Consider the following 18,062-nt stretch of genomic DNA (forward strand, 5'->3'; position numbering starts at 1 on the left):
CTTCGAAGATTTACATTACTTGTGCTAAAGTGGCATTGTGAGTTTTGTATTCAATCCCTATGATATTTCTGTGTTTAATGGTCAATGTGAAGGTCAAAGGGATACAGTAAACGTGCTCTGGTGCTTCGGATTCTAATACAGGTCTCCCAGGAGACGCTCAAAGAACATACTCTTCGAAGATTTACATTACTTGTGCTTAATTTGGCATTGTGAGTTTTGTATTCAATCCCGATGCAATTTCTGTGTTTCATGGTCAATGTGAAGGTCCAAGGGATACAGTAAACCTGCACTGGTGCATCGGAATCTAATACTGGTCAGCCAGGAGCCGCTCCAACCCGAAACTCTTAGAAGATTCACTTTCTTGTACTTAAGTCGGCATTGTGCCTTTTGTATTCAATCCCGAAGGAATTTCTGTGTTTCATACACAATGTGAAGGTCCAAGGGATACAGTACACCTGCACTGGTGCATCGGAATAAAATACTGTTCTCCCAGGAGCCGCTCAAAGCACAAACTCTTAGAAGATTCACTCTTCTTGCACTTAAGTCGGCATTGTCCCTTTTGTATTCAATCCCGAGCAATTTCTGTGTTTCACGGTCAATGTGAAGGTCCAAGGGATACAGTAAACCTGCACTGGTGCATCGGAATCTAAAACTAGACTCTCAGGAACCGCCCTAAACCAGAAACTCTTCGAAGATTTACATTACTTGTGCTTAAGTTGTCATTGTGAGTTTTGTATTCAATCCCGATGCAATTTCTGTGTTTCATGGTCAATGTGAAGGTCCAAGGGATACAGTAAACCTGCACAGGTGCATCGGAATATAATACTGGTCTCTCAGGAGCCGCTCAAACCACGAACTCTTAGAAAATTCACCTTCTTGTACTTAAGTCAGCATTGTGCCTTTTGTATTCAATCCCGATGCAATTTCTGTGATTCGTCGTTAATGTGAAGGTCCAAGGGATACAGTAATCTTGCACTGGTGCATCGGAATCCAATGCTGGTCTCCCAGGAGGCGCTGAAGTCACAAACTCTTAGAAGATTCACTCTTCTTGTACTTAAGTCAGCATTGTGCATTTTTCTATTCCATCCCGATGCAATTTCTGTGTTTCATAGTCAATGTGAATGTCCAAATGATACAGTGAACCTGTACTGGTGCATCGGAATCTAATACAGGTCTCCCAGGAGCCGCTTAAAGCTCAAACTGTTCAAAGATTCACTCTTCTTTTAGATAAGTCGGTATTGTGCATTTTGTATTGAATCCCGATGCAATTTCTATGTTTCATGGTCAATGTGAATGTCCAAGGGATACAGTAAACCAGCACTGGTTCATCGGAATCTAATACTGGTCCCCCATGAGCCGCTCAATCGACAAACTCTTAGAAGATTCACTCTTCTTGTATTTAAGTCGCCAGTGTGCCTCTTGTATTCAATCCCGATGCAATGTCTGTGCTTCATGGTCAAAGTGAAGGTCCAAGGGATACAGTAAACCTGCGCTGGTGCTTCGGAATCTAATACTGGTCTGCCAGCAGCCGCTCCTACCACAAACTCTTAGAAGATACTGTCTTCTTGTACTTAAGTCGACATTGTGCCTTTTGTATTCAATCCCAATTCAATTTCTGTGTTTCATACACAATGAGATTGTCCTAGGGATACAGTAAACCTGCACTGCTGCATCGGAATCTAATACTGGTCTCCGAGGAGCCGCTCAAGGCACAAACTCTTAGAAGATTCACTCTTCTTGTACTCAAATCGGTATTGTCCCTTTTGTATTGAGTCCCGATGCGATTTCTGTATTTCATGGTCAATGTGAAGTTCCAAGGGAAACAGTAAACCTGCACAAGTGCATCGGAATCTAACACTGGTCTGCCAGGAGCCGCTCCAACCACAAACTCTTGGAAGATTCACTCTTCTTGTACTTAAATCGGCATTGTGCCTTTTGTACTCAATCCCTATGCGATCTCTGTGTTTCATGGTCAATGTGAAGGTCCAAGGGATACAGTAAACCTGCACTGGTGCAATCTAATACTGGTCTCCGAGGAGCCGCTCAAAGCACAAACTCTTAGAAGATTCACTCTTCTTGTACTTAAGTTGGCATTGTGCCATTTGTATTCAGTACCGATGCGATTTCTATGTTTCATGGTCAATGAAAAGGTCCAGAGATACAGTAAACCTGCTCTGGTGCATCGGAATCTAATACTGGTCTCTCAGGAGCCGCTCAAACCACAAAATCTTAGAAAATTCACCTTCTTGTACTTAAGTCGGCATTGTGCCTTTTGTATTCAATCCCGATGCAATTTCTGTGATTCGTCGTCAATGTGAAGGTCCAACGGATACAGTAAACCTGTACTGGTGCATCGGAATCCAATGCTGGTCTCCCTGGAGCCGCTGAAGTCACAAACTCTTAGTAGATTCACTCTTCTTATACTTAAGGCAGCATTGTGCATTTAGTATTCAATCCCGATGCAATTTCTGTGTTTCATCGTCAATGTGAATGTCCAAATGATACAGTCAACCTGCACTGATGCATCGGAATCTAATACTGGTCTCCCAGGAGCCGCTCAAGGACAAACTCTTTGAAGATTAACTCTTCTTTTACATAAGTCGGTATTGTGCATTTTGTATTCATTCCCGATGCAGTTTCTATGTTTCATGGTCAATGAGAATGTCCAAGGGATACAGTAAACCTGCACTGGTTCATCGGAATCTAATACTGGTCCCCCATGAGCCGCTCAAACGACAAACTCTTAGAAGATTCACTCTTCTAGTATTTAAGTCGCCATTGTGCCTCTTGTATTCAATCCCGATGCAATGTCTGTGCTTCATGGAGCATGTGAAGGTCCAAGGGATACAGTAAACCTGCACTGGTGCTTCGGAATCTAAAACTGGTCTCTCAGGAGCCGCTCAAACCACAAAATCTTAGAAAATTCACTCTTCTTGTACTTAAGTCGGCATTGTGCCTTTTTTATTCAATCCCGATGCGATTTCTGTGTTTCAGGGTCAATGTGAAGGTCCAAGCGATACAGTAAACCTGCACTGGTGCATCGGAATCTAAAACTGGTATCTCAGGAGCCGCTCAAACCACAAACTCTTACAGAATTCACCTTATTGCACTTAAGCTGGCATTATCACTTTTGTATTCAATCCCGATGCAATTTCTGTGATTCATGGTAAATGTGAAGGTTGAAGGGATACAGTAATCATGCACTGGTGCATCGGAATCTAATACTGGACTCCCAGGAGCCGCTCAAACACAAACTCTTAGAAGATTCACCCTTCTTGTATTTAAGTCGCCATTGTGCCTTTTGTATTCAATCCCGATGCGATGTCTGTGTTTCATGGTCAATGTCAAGGTCCAAGGGATATAGTAAACCTGCACTGGTACATCGGAATCTAAAACTAGTCTCTCAGGAGCCGCTTCAACCACAAACTCTTAGAAAATTCTCCTTCTTGTACTTAAGTCGGCATTTTCCCTTTTGTGTTTAATCCCGATGCAATTTCTGAGTTTAATGGTCAATGTGAAGTTTCAAATGATACAGTCTACCTGCACAGGTGCATCGCAATCTAATACTGGTCTCCCAGGAGCCGCTCAAAGCACAAACTCTTAGAAGGTTCAGTGTTCTTGTACTTAAGTCGGCATTGTGCCTTATGTATTCAATTCCGATGCAATTTCTGTGTTTAATGGTCAATGTGAAGGTCAAAGGGATACAGTAAACGTGCTATGGTGCTTCGGATTCTAATACAGGTCTCCCAGGAGACGCTCAAAGCACATACTCTTCGAAGATTTACATTACTTGTGCTTAAGTTGGCATTGTGAGTTTTGTATTCAATCCTGATGCAATTTTTGTGTTTCATGGTCAATGTGAAGGTCCAAGGGATACAGTAAACCTGCGCTGGTGCATCGGAATCTAATACTGGTATCTCAGGAGCCGCTCAAACCACAAACTCTTAGAAAATTCACCTTCTTGTACTTAAGTCGGGATTGTGCCTTTTGTATTCAATCCCGATGCAATTTCTGTGATTCGCGGTCAATTGGAAGGTCCAAGGGATACAGTAGTAGTGCACTGGTGCATCGGAAACTAATACTGGTCTCCCAGGAGCCGCTGAAGTCAAACTCTTAGAAGATTCACTCTTCTTGTACTTAAGTCGGCCTTGTGAGTTTTGTATTCAATCCCGATGCAATTTCTGTGTTTCATAGTCAATGTGAAGGGCCAAATGATGCAGTCAACCTGCACTGGTGCATCGGAATCTAATATTGGTGTCCCAGGAGCCGCCCAAAGCACAAACCCTTTGGAGATTCACTCTTCTTTTACATAAGTGGGTATTGTGCATTTTGTATTCAATACCGATATAATATCTACGTTTCATGCTCAATGAGAATGTCCAAGGGATACAGTAAACCTGCACTGGTTCATCGAAATCTAATACTGCTCTCCCATGAGTCGGTCAAACCACAAACTCTTAGAAGATTCACTCCTCTTGTATTGAAGTCGTTATTGTGCCTTTTGTATTCAATCCCGATGCGATGTCTGTGTTTCGTGCTCAACGTGAATGTCCAAGGCATATAGTAAACCTGCACTGGTGCATCGGAATCTAAAACTGGTCTCTCAGGAGCAGCTCAAACCACAAACTCTTAGAAAATTCACCTTCTAGTACTTACGTCCTCATTGTCCTCTTTGTATTCAATCCCGTTGCAATAACTGTGTTTAATGATCAATGTGAAGGTCAGAGGGATACAGTAAACCCGCACTGGTGCATCGGAATCTAATACTGGTCTCTCAGAAGCCGCTCAAACCACAAACTCTTAGAAAATTAACCTGCTTGTACTTAAGTCGGCATTGTGCCTTTTGTATTCAATCCTGATGCAATTTCTGCGATTCGTGGTCAATGTGAAGGTCCAAGGGATACAGTAATCCTGCACTGGTGCATCGGAAACTAATACTGGTCTCCCAGGAGCCGCGGAAGTCACAAACTCTTAGAAGATTCACCCTTCTTGTACTTAAGTAGGCATTGTGCATTTTGTATTCAATCCCGACGCAATTTCTGTGTTTCATAGGCAATGAGAAGCCCAAATGATACAGTCAACCTGCACTGGTGCATCGGAAACTAATACTGGTCTCCTAGGAGCCGCTCAAAGCACAAACCCTTCGGAGATTCACTCTTCTTTTACATAAGTCGGTATTGTGCATTTTGTATTCAAAACCGATGCAATATCTATGTTTCATGCTCAACGAGAATGTCTAAGGGGTACAGTAAACCTGCACTGGTTCATCGGAATCTAATACTGCTCTCCCATGAGCGGCTCAAACCAGAAACTCTTAGAAGATTCACTCTTCTTGTATTTAAGTCGCCATTGTGGCTTTTGTATTCAATCCCGATGCGATGTATGTGTTTCGTGGTCAATGTGAAGGTCCAAGGGATATAGTAAACCGGCACTGGTGCATCGGAATCTAAAACTGGTCTCTCAGGAGCCGCTCAAACCACAAACTCTTAGAATATTCACCTTCTTGTACTTAAGCTGGCATTGTCCTCTTTGTATTCAATCCCGTTGCAATAACTGTGTATAATGGTCAATGTGAAGGTCAGAGAGATACAGTAAACGTGCTCTGGTGCATCCGAAACTAATACAGGTCTCCCAGGAGACGCTCCAAGCACAAACTCTTCGAAGATTCACATTACTTGTGCTTAAGTTGGCATTGTGAGTTTTGCATTCAATCCCGATGCAATTTCTGTGTTTCATAATTAATGTGAATGCCCAAATGATACAGTCAATCTGCACTGGTGCATCGGAATCTAATACTGGTCTCCCAGGAGCCGCTCAAAGCACAAACCCTTCGAAGATTCACTCTTCTTTTACATAAGTCAGTATTGTGCACTTTGTATTCAATCCTGATGCAGTTTCTATGTTTCATGGTCAATGAGAATGTCCAAGGGATACAGTAAATCTGCACTGGTTCATCGGAATCTTATACTGGTCTCCCATGAGGCGCTCAAACCAGAAACTCTTAGAAGATTCACTCTTCTTGTATTTAAGTCGCCATTGTGCCTTTTGTATTCAATCCCGATGCAACTTCTGTGATTCGTGGTCAATGTGAAGGTCCAAGGGATACAGTAAATCAGCACTGGCGCATCGGAATCTAAAACTGGTCTCTCAGGAGCCGCTCAAACCACAAACTCTTAGAAAATTCTCCTTCTTGTACTTAAGTCGGCATTGTCCCTTTTGTATTCAATCCCGATGCAATTTCTATGTTTCATGGTGAATCTGAAGGTCAAAGGGATACTGTAAACGTGCTCTGGTGCGTCGGAATCTAATACAGGTCTACCAGGAGACGCTCAAAGCACATACTCTTCGAAGATTTACATTACTTGTGCTTAAGTTGGCATTTTGAGTTTTGTATTCAATCCCGATGCAGTTTCTGAGTTTCATGATAAATGTGAAGGTCCAAGGGATACAGTAAACCTGCACTGGTGCATCGGAATAAATACTGTTCTCCCAGGAGCCGCTCAAAGCACAAACTCTTAGAAGATTCACTCTTCTTGCTCTTAAGTCGGCATTGTCCCTTTTGTATTCAATCCCGATGCAATTTCTGTGTTTCATGGTTAATGTGAAGTTCCAAGGGCTACAGTAAACCTGCAATGGTGCATCGGAATTTAAACTAGTCTCTCAGGAACCGCCTAAACCAGAAACTCTTCGAAGATTTACATTACTTGTGCTTAAGTTGGCATTGTGAGTTTTGTATTCAATCCCTATGCAATTTCTGTGTTTAATGGTCAATGTGAAGGTCAAAGGGATACAGTAAACGTGCTCTGGTGCTTCGGATTCTAATACAGGTCTCCCAGGAGACGCTCAAAGAACATACTCTTCGAAGATTTACATTACTTGTGCTTAAGTTGGCATTGTGAATTTTGTATTCAATCCCGATGCAATATCTGTGTTTCATGGTCAATGTGAAGGTCCAAGGGATACAGTAAACCTGCACTGGTGCATCAGAATCTAATACTGGTCAGCCAGGAGCCGCTCCAACCAGAAACTCTTAGAAGATTCACTTTCTTGTACTTAAGTCGGCATTGTGCCTTTTGTATTCAATCCCGAAGGAATTTCTGTGTTTCATACACAATGTGAAGGTCTAAGGGATACAGTACACCTGCACTGGTGCATCGGAATAAAATACTGTTCTCCCAGGAGCCGCTCAAAGCACAAACTCTTAGAAGATTCACTCTTCTTGCACTTAAGTCGGCATTGTCCCTTTTGTATTCAATCCCGATGCAATTTCTGTGTTTCATGGTTAATGTGAAGTTCCAAGGGTTACAGTAAACCTGCACTGGTGCATCGGAATCTATAACTGGTCTGCCAGGTGCCGCTCCAACCACAAAGTCTTAGAAGATTAACTCTTCATGTACTCAAATCAGCATTGTGCCTTTTGTACTCAATCCCGATATGATTTCTGTGTTTCACGGTCAATGTGAAGGTCCAAGGGATACAGTAAACCTGCACTGGTGCATCGGAATCTAATACTGGTCTTCCAGGAGCCGCTTAAAGCACAAACTTCTAGAGGATTCATTCTTCTTGTACTTTAGTCGGCATTGTCCATTTTGTATTCAATTCCGATGCAATTTCTGTGTTTCATGGTCAATGTGAAGGTCCGAGGGATACAGTAAACCTGCACTGGTGAATCGGAATAAAATACTGTTCTCCCAGGAGCCGCTCAAACCACAAACTCTTAGAAAATTCACCTTATTGTACTTAAGTCGGCCTTATCCTTTTGTATTCAATCCCGATGCAATTTCTGTGAATCATGGTTAATGTGGAGGTCCAAGGGATACAGTAATCCGGCACTGGTGCATCGGAATCTAATACTGGACTCCCAGGAGCCGCTCAAAGCACAAACTCTTGGAATATTCACTCATCTTGTACTTAAGCCGGTATTGTGCATTTTGTATTCAATCCCGGTGCCATTCCTATGTTTCATGGTCAATGAGAATGTCCAAGGGATACGATAAACCTGCACTGGTTCATCGGAATCTAATACTGGTCTCCCATGAGCCGCTAAAACCACGAACTCTTAGAAGATTCACTCTTTTTGTACTTAAGTCATCATTGTGCCTTTTGTATTCAATCCTGATGCTATTTCTGTGTTTCATGGTCAATGTGAAGGTGCAAGGGATACAGTAAACCTGCACTGGTTCATCGAAATCTTATACTGGTCTCCCATGAGCCGCTCAAACCACAAACTCCTAGAAGATTCACCCATCTTGTATTTAAGTCGCCATTGTGCCTTTTGTGTTCAATCCCGATGCGATGTCTGTGTTTCATGGTCAATGCGAAGGTCCAAGGGATATAGTAAACCTGCACTGGTGCATCGGAATCTAAAACTAGACTCTCAGGAACCGCCTAAACCAGAAACTCTTCGAAGATTTACATTACTTGTGCTTAAGTTGTCATTGTGAGTTTTGTATTCAATCCCGATGCAATTTCTGTGTTTCATGGTCAATGTGAAGGTCCAAGGGATACAGTAAACCTGCACTGGTGCATCGGAATAAAATACTGGTCTCCCAGGAGCCGCTCAATGCACAAACTCTTAGAAGATTCACTCTTCTTGTACTTAAGTCGGCATTGTCCCTCTTGAAATCAATCCTGATGCAATTTCTGTGTTTCATTGTCAATGTGAAGTTCCAAGGGTTACAGTAAACCTGCACTGGTGCATCGGAATCTAATACTGGTCTGCCAGGAGCCGCTCAAACCACAAAGTCTTAGAAGATTAACTCTTCTTGTACTTAAATCGTCATTGTGCCTTTTGTATTCAATCCCGATGCGATTTCTGTGTTTCATGGTCAATGTGAAGGTCCAAGGGATACAGTAAACCTGCACTGGTGCATCTGAATCTAATACTCGTCTCCCAGGAGCCGCTCATAGCACAAACTCTTAGACGATTTACTCTACTTGTACTTAAGTTGGCATTGTCCTTTATGTATTCAATCCCGATGTAATTTCTGTGCTTCATGGTCAATGTGAAGGTCCAAGGGATACAGTTAATCAGCACTGGTGCATCGGAATCTAATACTGGTCTCCCAGGAGCCGCTCAAAGCACAATCCCTTAGTAGATTCACCCTTCATGTACTTAAATCGGCATTGTCCATTTTGTATTTAATCCCGATGCAATTTCTGCGTTTCACGGGCAATGTGAAGGTCCAAGGGCTACAGTAAACCTGCACTGGTGCATCGTAATCTAATACTGGTCCCCCAAGAGCCGCTCAAAATACAAACTCTTAGATGATTAACTCTTCTTGTACTTAAGTCGGCAGTCCCTTTTGTGTTCAATCCCGATGAAATTTCTGTGTTTCATGGTCAATGTGAAGGTCCAATGGATACAGTAAACCTGCACTGGTGCATCGGAACCTAATACTGGTCTTCCAGGAGCCGCTCAAAGCACAAACTCTTAGAAGATTCAGTCTTCTTGTACTTAAGTCGGCATTTTCTCATTTGTAATCAATCCCGATGCATATTCTGTATTTCATGGTCAATGTGACGGTCCAAGGGATACCGTTAACCACCACTGAAGCATCGGAATCTAATACTGGTCTCCCAGGAGCCGCTCAAAGCACGAATTCGGAAGAGATTCACTCTTCTTGTACTGAAGTCTGCATTGTCCCTTTTCTATTCAATCCCGATGCAATTTCTGTGTTTCATGGCCAATGTGAAGGTCCAAGGGAGGCAGTACACTTGCACTGGTGCATCGGAATCTAACACTTCTCTACCAGGAGTCGCTCAAACCACAAACTCTTAGAAAATTCACTCTTCTTCTACTTAATTCGGCATTGTCCCTTTTGTATTCAATCCCGATGCAAGTTCTGTGTATCATGGTCAATGTGAAGGTCCGAGGGATACAGTAAACCTGCACTGGTGAATCGGAATAAAATACTGTTCTCCCAGGAGCCGCACAAACCACAAACTCTTAGAAAATTCACCTTATTGTACTTAAGTCGGCCTTAACCTTTTGTATTCAATCCCGATGCAATTTCTGTGAATCATGGTTAATGTGGAGGTCCAAGGGATACAGTAATCCGGCACTGGTGCATCGGAATCTAATACTGGACTCCCAGGAGCCGCTCAAAGCACAAACTCTTGGAATATTCACTCATCTTGTACTTAAGCCGGTATTGTGCATTTTGTATTCAATCCCGGTGCCATTCCTATGTTTCATGGTCAATGAGAATGTCCAAGGGATACGATAAACCTGCACTGGTTCATCGGAATCTAATACTGGTCTCCCATGAGCCGCTAAAACCACGAACTCTTAGAAGATTCACTCTTTTTGTACTTAAGTCATCATTGTGCCTTTTGTATTCAATCCTGAAGCTATTTCTGTGTTTCATGGTCAATGTGAATGTGCAAGGGATACAGTAAACCTGCACTGGTTCATCGAAATCTTATACTGGTCTCCCATGAGCCGCTCAAACCACAAACTCCTAGAAGATTCACCCATCTTGTATTTAAGTCGCCATTGTGCCTTTTGTGTTCAATCCCGATGCGATGTCTGTGTTTCATGGTCAATGCGAAGGTCCAAGGGATATAGTAAACCTGCACTGGTGCATCGGAATCTAAAACTAGACTCTCAGGAACCGCCTAAACCAGAAACTCTTCGAAGATTTACATTACTTGTGCTTAAGTTGTCATTGTGAGTTTTGTATTCAATCCCGATGCAATTTCTGTGTTTCATGGTCAATGTGAAGGTCCAAGGGATACAGTAAACCTGCACTGGTGCATCGGAATAAAATACTGGTCTCCCAGGAGCCGCTCAATGCACAAACTCTTAGAAGATTCACTCTTCTTGTACTTAAGTCGGCATTGTCCCTCTTGAAATCAATCCTGATGCAATTTCTGTGTTTCATTGTCAATGTGAAGTTCCAAGGGTTACAGTAAACCTGCACTGGTGCATCGGAATCTAATACTGGTCTGCCAGGAGCCGCTCAAACCACAAAGTCTTAGAAGATTAACTCTTCTTGTACTTAAATCGTCATTGTGCCTTTTGTATTCAATCCCGATGCGATTTCTGTGTTTCATGGTCAATGTGAAGGTCCAAGGGATACAGTAAACCTGCACTGGTGCATCTGAATCTAATACTCGTCTCCCAGGAGCCGCTCATAGCACAAACTCTTAGACGATTTACTCTACTTGTACTTAAGTTGGCATTGTCCTTTATGTATTCAATCCCGATGTAATTTCTGTGCTTCATGGTCAATGTGAAGGTCCAAGGGATACAGTTAATCAGCACTGGTGCATCGGAATCTAATACTGGTCTCCCAGGAGCCGCTCAAAGCACAATCTCTTAGAAGATTCACCCTTCATGTACTTAAATCGGCATTGTCCATTTTGTATTTAATCCCGATGCAATTTCTGCGTTTCACGGGCAATGTGAAGGTCCAAGGGCTACAGTAAACCTGCACTGGTGCATCGTAATCTAATACTGGTCCCCTAAGAGCCGCTCAAAATACAAACTCTTAGATGATTAACTCTCCTTGTACTTAAGTCGGCAGTCCCTTTTGTGTTCAATCCCGATGAAATTTCTGTGTTTCATGGTCAATGTGAAGGTCCAATGGATACAGTAAACCTGCACTGGTGCATCGGAACCTAATACTGGTCTTCCAGGAGCCGCTCAAAGCACAAACTCTTAGAAGATTCAGTCTTCTTGTACTTAAGTCGGCATTTTCTCATTTGTAATCAATCCCGATGCATATTCTGTATTTCATGGTCAATGTGACGGTCCAAGGGATACCGTTAACCACCACTGAAGCATCGGAATCTAATACTGGTCTCCCAGGAGCCGCTCAAAGCACGAATTCGGAAGAGATTCACTCTTCTTGTACTGAAGTCTGCATTGTCCCTTTTCTATTCAATCCCGATGCAATTTCTGTGTTTCATGGCCAATGTGAAGGTCCAAGGGAGGCAGTACACTTGCACTGGTGCATCGGAATCTAACACTTCTCTACCAGGAGTCGCTCAAACCACAAACTCTTAGAAAATTCACTCTTCTTCTACTTAATTCGGCATTGTCCCTTTTGTATTCAATCCCGATGCAAGTTCTGTGTATCATGGTCAATGTGAAGGTCCAAGGGATACAGTAACCTGCACTGGTGCATCGGAACATAATACTGGTCTCCCAGGAGCCGCTCAAAGCACAAACTCTTAGAAAATACAGTCTTCTTGAACTTAAGTCTGCCTTGTCCCTTTTGTAATCAATCCCCGATGCATATTCTGCATCTCATGGCCAATGTGAAGGTCCAAGGGATACCGGTAACCAGCACTGGTGCATCGGAATCTAATACTGGTCCCCCATGAGCCGCTCAAACGACGAACTCTTAGATGATTCACTCTTCTAGTATTTAAGTCGCCACTGTGCCTCTTGTATTCAATCCCGATGCAATGTCTGTGCTTCATTGAGAATGTGAAGATCCAAGGGATACAGTAAACCTTCACTGCTGCTTCGGAATCTAAAACTGCTCTCCCAGGAGCCGCTCAAAAGACAAACTCTTAGAAGATTCAGCCTTCTTGTACTTAAGTCGGCATTGTCTCTTTTGTATTCAATCCCGATGCATATACTGTGTTTCATGGTTAATGTGAAGGTCCAAGGGATACCGTTAAGCAGCACTGGTGCATCGGAATCTAATACTGGTCTCCCAGGAGCCGCTCAAAGCACAATATCTTATTTGATTCATCCCTCTTGTACTTAAGTCGGTATTCTCTCTTTTGTATTCAATCCCGATGCAATTTCTGTGTTTCATGGCCAATGTGAAGGTCCAAGGGATACAGTAAACGTGCACTGGTGCATCGGAATCTGACACTTTTCTCCCAGGAGTCGCTCAAACCACAAACACTTAGAAGATTCACTCTTCTTGTACTTATGTCTGCATTGTGCCTTTTGGATTCACTCCCGATGCAATTTATGTGTGTCATGGTCAATGTGAAGGTCCAATGGATACAGTGAACCTGCACTGGTGCACTGGAATCTAATAGTGGTCTCCCATAGCCGCTCAAAGCACAAACTCTTAGAAGATACACTTTTATTGTAATTAAGTCGGCGTTGTGCATTATGTATTCAATCCCGATGCAATTTCTGTGTTTCATGGTCAATGTGAAGGGCCAAGGGATACAGTAAACCTGCAATGGTGCATCGGAATCTATTACTGGTCTCCCATGCGTCACTCAAAGCACAAACTCTTAGAAGACTCACTCTTCTTGTTCTTAAGTCGGCATTGTCCCTTTTGTATTCAATCCCGATGAATTTCTGTGTTTCATGGTCAATGTGAAAGTCAAACGGATACAGTAAAAGTGCACTGGAGCATCGGAATCTAATACAGGTCTCCCAGGAGACGCTCAAATCACAATTTCATCGATGATTAACACTTCTTGTGCTTTAGTTGGCATTGAGAGTTTTGTATTCAATCCCGATGCAATATCTGTGTTTCATGGTCAATGTGAAGGTCCAAAGGATACATAAAGCTGCACTGGTCCATCGGTATCTAATACCGGTCTACCAGGAGCCGCGCAAAGCACAAAATCTTACAAAATTCATTCTTCATGTACCTGAGTCGGCATTGTCCCTTATGTATTCCATCCCGATATGATATCTGTGTTTCATTGTCAATGTGAAGGTCCAAGGGATACAGTAAACCTGCAGAGGTGCATCGGAATCTAATACTGGACACCCAGGAGCCGCTCAAAGCTCAAACTCTTAGAAGATTCACTCCTCTTGTACTTAAGTCAGCATTGTGCCTTATGAATTCCATTCCAACGCAATTTCTGTGTTTCATGGTCAACTTCAAGTTCCAAGGGATATAGTAAACCTGCACAGGTGCATCAGAATCTAATACTGGTCTCCCAAGAGCCGCTCAAAGCACAAACCCTTTGAAGATTCACTCTTCTTGTACTTAAGTCGGCATTGTGCCTTTTCTATTCAATCTTGATGCGAACTATGTGTTTCATGGTCAATGTGAAGGTACACGGGATACAGTTAACCTGCACTGGTGCATCGGAATCCAATACTGGTCTCCCAGGAGCCGCTCAAACCACAGACTCTTAGAAAATTCGCCTTCATGTACTTAAGTCGGCATTGTCCCTTTTTTATTCAATCCCGATACAATTTCTGTGTTTCATTGTCAATGTGGAGGTCAATGGGATACATTAAGGGTGCACTGTGGCATCGGAATCTAATACATGTCTCCGAGGAGACGCTCAAAGCACAAACTCTTCGAAGATTCACCCTACTTGTGCTTAAGTTGGCCATGTGAGTTTTATACTCAATCACGATGCAATTTCTATGTTTCATGACCAATGTGAAGGTCCAAGGGACACAGTAAACTTGCACTGGTGCATCGGAATCTAATACTGGTCTCCCATGAGGCGACAAACCACAAACTCTTAGGAGATTCACTCTTCTTGTACTTAAGTCGGCATTGTGCCTTTTGTATTCATCCCCGATGCAATATCTGTGTTTCATGGCCAATGAGATGGTCCACGGGATACGGTAAACTTGAACTGGTTCATTGGAATCTAATACTGGGACCCACGAGCCGCTCAAAGCACAAACTCTTAGAAGATTCACTCCTTTTGTTGTTAAGTCGGCATTCTGCATTATGTATTCAATCCCGATGCAATTTCTGTGTTTCATCGTCAACGTGAAGGTCCAAGGGATACAGTAAACCTGTACTGGTGCATCTGAATCCAAGACTGGTCTCCCTGGACCCGTTCAAAGTACAAACTCTTAGGAGATTCACTCTACTTGTACTTAAGTCGGCATTGTACCTTGTGTATTCAATCCCAATGCAATTTCTGTGTTTCATGGTCAATGTGAAGTTCCAAGGGATACAGTAAACCTGCACTGGTGCATCGGAATCTAATACTGGTCTCCCAGGCGACGCTGAAAGCACAAACTCCTAGAAGATTCATTATTCTCGTACTTAAGACGGCATTGTCCATTTTGTATTCAATCCCGATGAGTTTTCTTTGTTTCATGGTCAATGTGAAGGGCCGAATGACACAGTCAACCTGCACTGGTGCATCAGAATGTAATACTGGTCTGCCACGAGCCGCTCAACCCACAACCTCTTAGTAGATTCACTTTTTTTGCACTTAAGTCGGTTTTGTGCCTTTTAAATTCAATCCCGTTGCAATTTCCGTGTTTCATGGTCAACGAGAAGGTCCAAGGGATACAGTAAACCTGCACTGGTTCATCGGAATCTAATACTGGTCTCCCAGTAGCCGCTCAAAGCACAAACTCTTAGAAGATACACTCTTCTTGCACTTAAGTCGGCACTGTTCCTTTTGTATTCAATCCCGATGCTAATTCTGTGTTTCATGGTCAATGAGAAAGTTTAAGGGATACAGTAAACCTGCCTGTTGCATCGGAATCTAAAACTGATCTCTCAGGAGCTGCTTAAAACACCAACTCCCAGAAGATTCATTCTTCTTGTACTTAAGTCGGCGTTGTGCATTTTCTATTCAATCCCGATGCAATTTCTGTGTTAAATGGTCTATGTGAAGGTGCAAGGGATACAGTAAACCTGCACTGGTTCATCGGAATGTAATACTTATCTCCCAGGAGCCGCTGAAAGCACAAACTCCTAGAGGATTCATACTTCTTGCACTTAAGTCAGCTTTGTACCTTTTGTATTCAATCCCTATGCAATTTCTATTATTCATGGTCAATGTTAAGGTCCAAGGGATACAGTAAAGCTGCACTAGTGCATCGGAATCTAATACTGGTCTCCCAGGAGCAGCTCAAAGCACAAACTCTTAGAAGATTCACCCTTCTTGTACTTAAGTCGGCATTGTGCCTTTTGTATGTAATCCCGATGCAATTTCTGTGTTTCATAGTCAATGTGAAGGTCCAAATGATACAGTCAACCTGCACTAGTGCATCGCAATCTAATTCTGGTCTCCCAGGAGCCGCTCAAACCACAAACGCTTAGAAGATTCACTCTTCTTGTACTTAAGTCGGCATTGTGCCTTATGTATTCAATCCCGAAGCAGTTTCTGTGTATCATGGCAATGTGAAGGTCCAAATGATACAGTCAACCTGCACTGGTGCATCGGAATGTAATACTGGCCTCCCAGGAGCCGCTAAAAGCACAAAATCTTAGATGATTCATTCTTCTTGTGCTTAAGTCGGCATTGTGCCTTATGTATTCAATCCCAATGCAATTTCTGTGTATCATGGTCAATGTGAAGGTCCAAATGATACAGTGAACCTGCAATGGTGCATCGGAATCTAATACTGGTCTCCCATGAGGCACTCAATCCACATATTCTTAGAAGATTCACTCTTCTTGTACTTAAGTCGGCATTGTGCCTTTTCTATTCAATCCCGATGCGATTTCTATGTTTCATGGACAATGTGAATGTCCAAAAGATACATTAAACCTGTACTGGTGGATCGGAATCTAACACTTGTCACCCTGGAGCCGCTGAAAGCACAAACTCCTAGAGGATATATTCTTCTTGTACTAAAATCGGCATTGTCCCTTTTGTATTCAATCCCGATGCAATTTCTGTGTTTCATGGTCAATGTGAAAGTCCAAGGGATACAGTAGACCTGCACTTGTGCATCGTAATCTAATACAGGTCTCTCAGGAGCCGCTCAAACCACAATCTCTTAGAAAATTCACCTTCTTGTACTTAAGTCGGCATTGTCCCTTTGGTATTCAATCCCGATGCAATTTCTGTGATTCGTGGTCAATGTGTCGGTCCAAGAGATTCAGTAATCCTGCACTGGTGCATCGGTATCTAATACTGGTCTCCCAGGAGCCGCTCAAACCACAAACGCTTAGAAGATACACTCTCCTTGTACTTAACTCGGCATTGTGCCTTTTGTATTCAATCCTGATGCAATTTCCGTGTTTCATAGTCAATGTTAAGGTCCAAAAGATACAGTAAACCTGCACTGGTGCATCGGAATGTAATACTGGTCTCCCAGCAGCCGCTGAAAGCACACCTCCTAGAGGATTCATTCTTCTTGTACTTAAGTCGCCATTGTCCCTTTTGTGTTCAATCCCGATGCAATTTCTGTGTTTCATGGTCAATGTGAAGGTCCAAATGATACAGTCAACCTGCACTGGTGCATCGGAATCTATTACTGGTCTCCCAGTAGCCGCTCAAACCACAAACTCTTAGAAGGTTCACTCTTCTTGTACTTAAGTCGGCATTGTGCCATTTGTATTCAATCCCTATGCGATTTCTGTGTTTCATGGTCAATGTGTAGGTCCAAGAGATGCAGTCAACCTGCACTCGTGCATCGTAATCTATTACTGGTCTCTCAGGAGCCGCTCAAACCACAAACTCTTAGAAAATTCACCTTCTTGTACTTAAGTCGGCATTGTGCCTTTTGTATTCAATCCCGATGCAATTTCTGTGATTCGTGGTCAATGTGAATGTCCAAGGGAGACAGTTATCCTGCATTGGTGCATCGGAATCTAATACTGGCCTCCCAGGAGCCGCTGAAGTCACAAACACTTAGAAGATTCATCCTTCTTGTACTTAAGTCGGCATTGTGCATTTTGTATTCAATCCCGATGCAATTTCTGTCTTTCATAGTCAATATGAAGGTCCAAATGATACAGTAAACCTGCATTGGTGCTTCGGAATCTAAAACTGGTCTCTCAGGAGCCGCTCAAACCACAAACTCTTAGAAAATTCACCTTCTTGTACTTAAGTTGGCATTGTCCATTTTGTATTCAATCCCGATCAATTTCTGTGTCTAATGGTCAATGTGAAGGTCAGAGGGATACAGTAAACGTGCTCTGGTGCAACGGAATCTAATACAGGTCTCCCAGGAGCCGCTCAAAGCACAATCTCTTCTAAGATTCTTTCTTCTTTTACATAAGTCGGTATTGTGCATTTTGTATTCATTCCCGATGCAATTTCTATGTTTCATCTTGAATGGGAATGTCCAAGGGATACAGTAAACCTGCACTGGTTCATCAGAATCTAATACTGGTCCCCCATGAGCCGCTCAAACCACAAACTCTTAGAAGATTCAATCCTCTTGTATTTAAGTCACCATTGTGCCTTTT

Source organism: Schistocerca piceifrons, chromosome 4 (assembly GCF_021461385.2).
Source record: "Schistocerca piceifrons isolate TAMUIC-IGC-003096 chromosome 4, iqSchPice1.1, whole genome shotgun sequence".
Lineage (NCBI taxonomy): Eukaryota > Metazoa > Arthropoda > Insecta > Orthoptera > Acrididae > Schistocerca > Schistocerca piceifrons.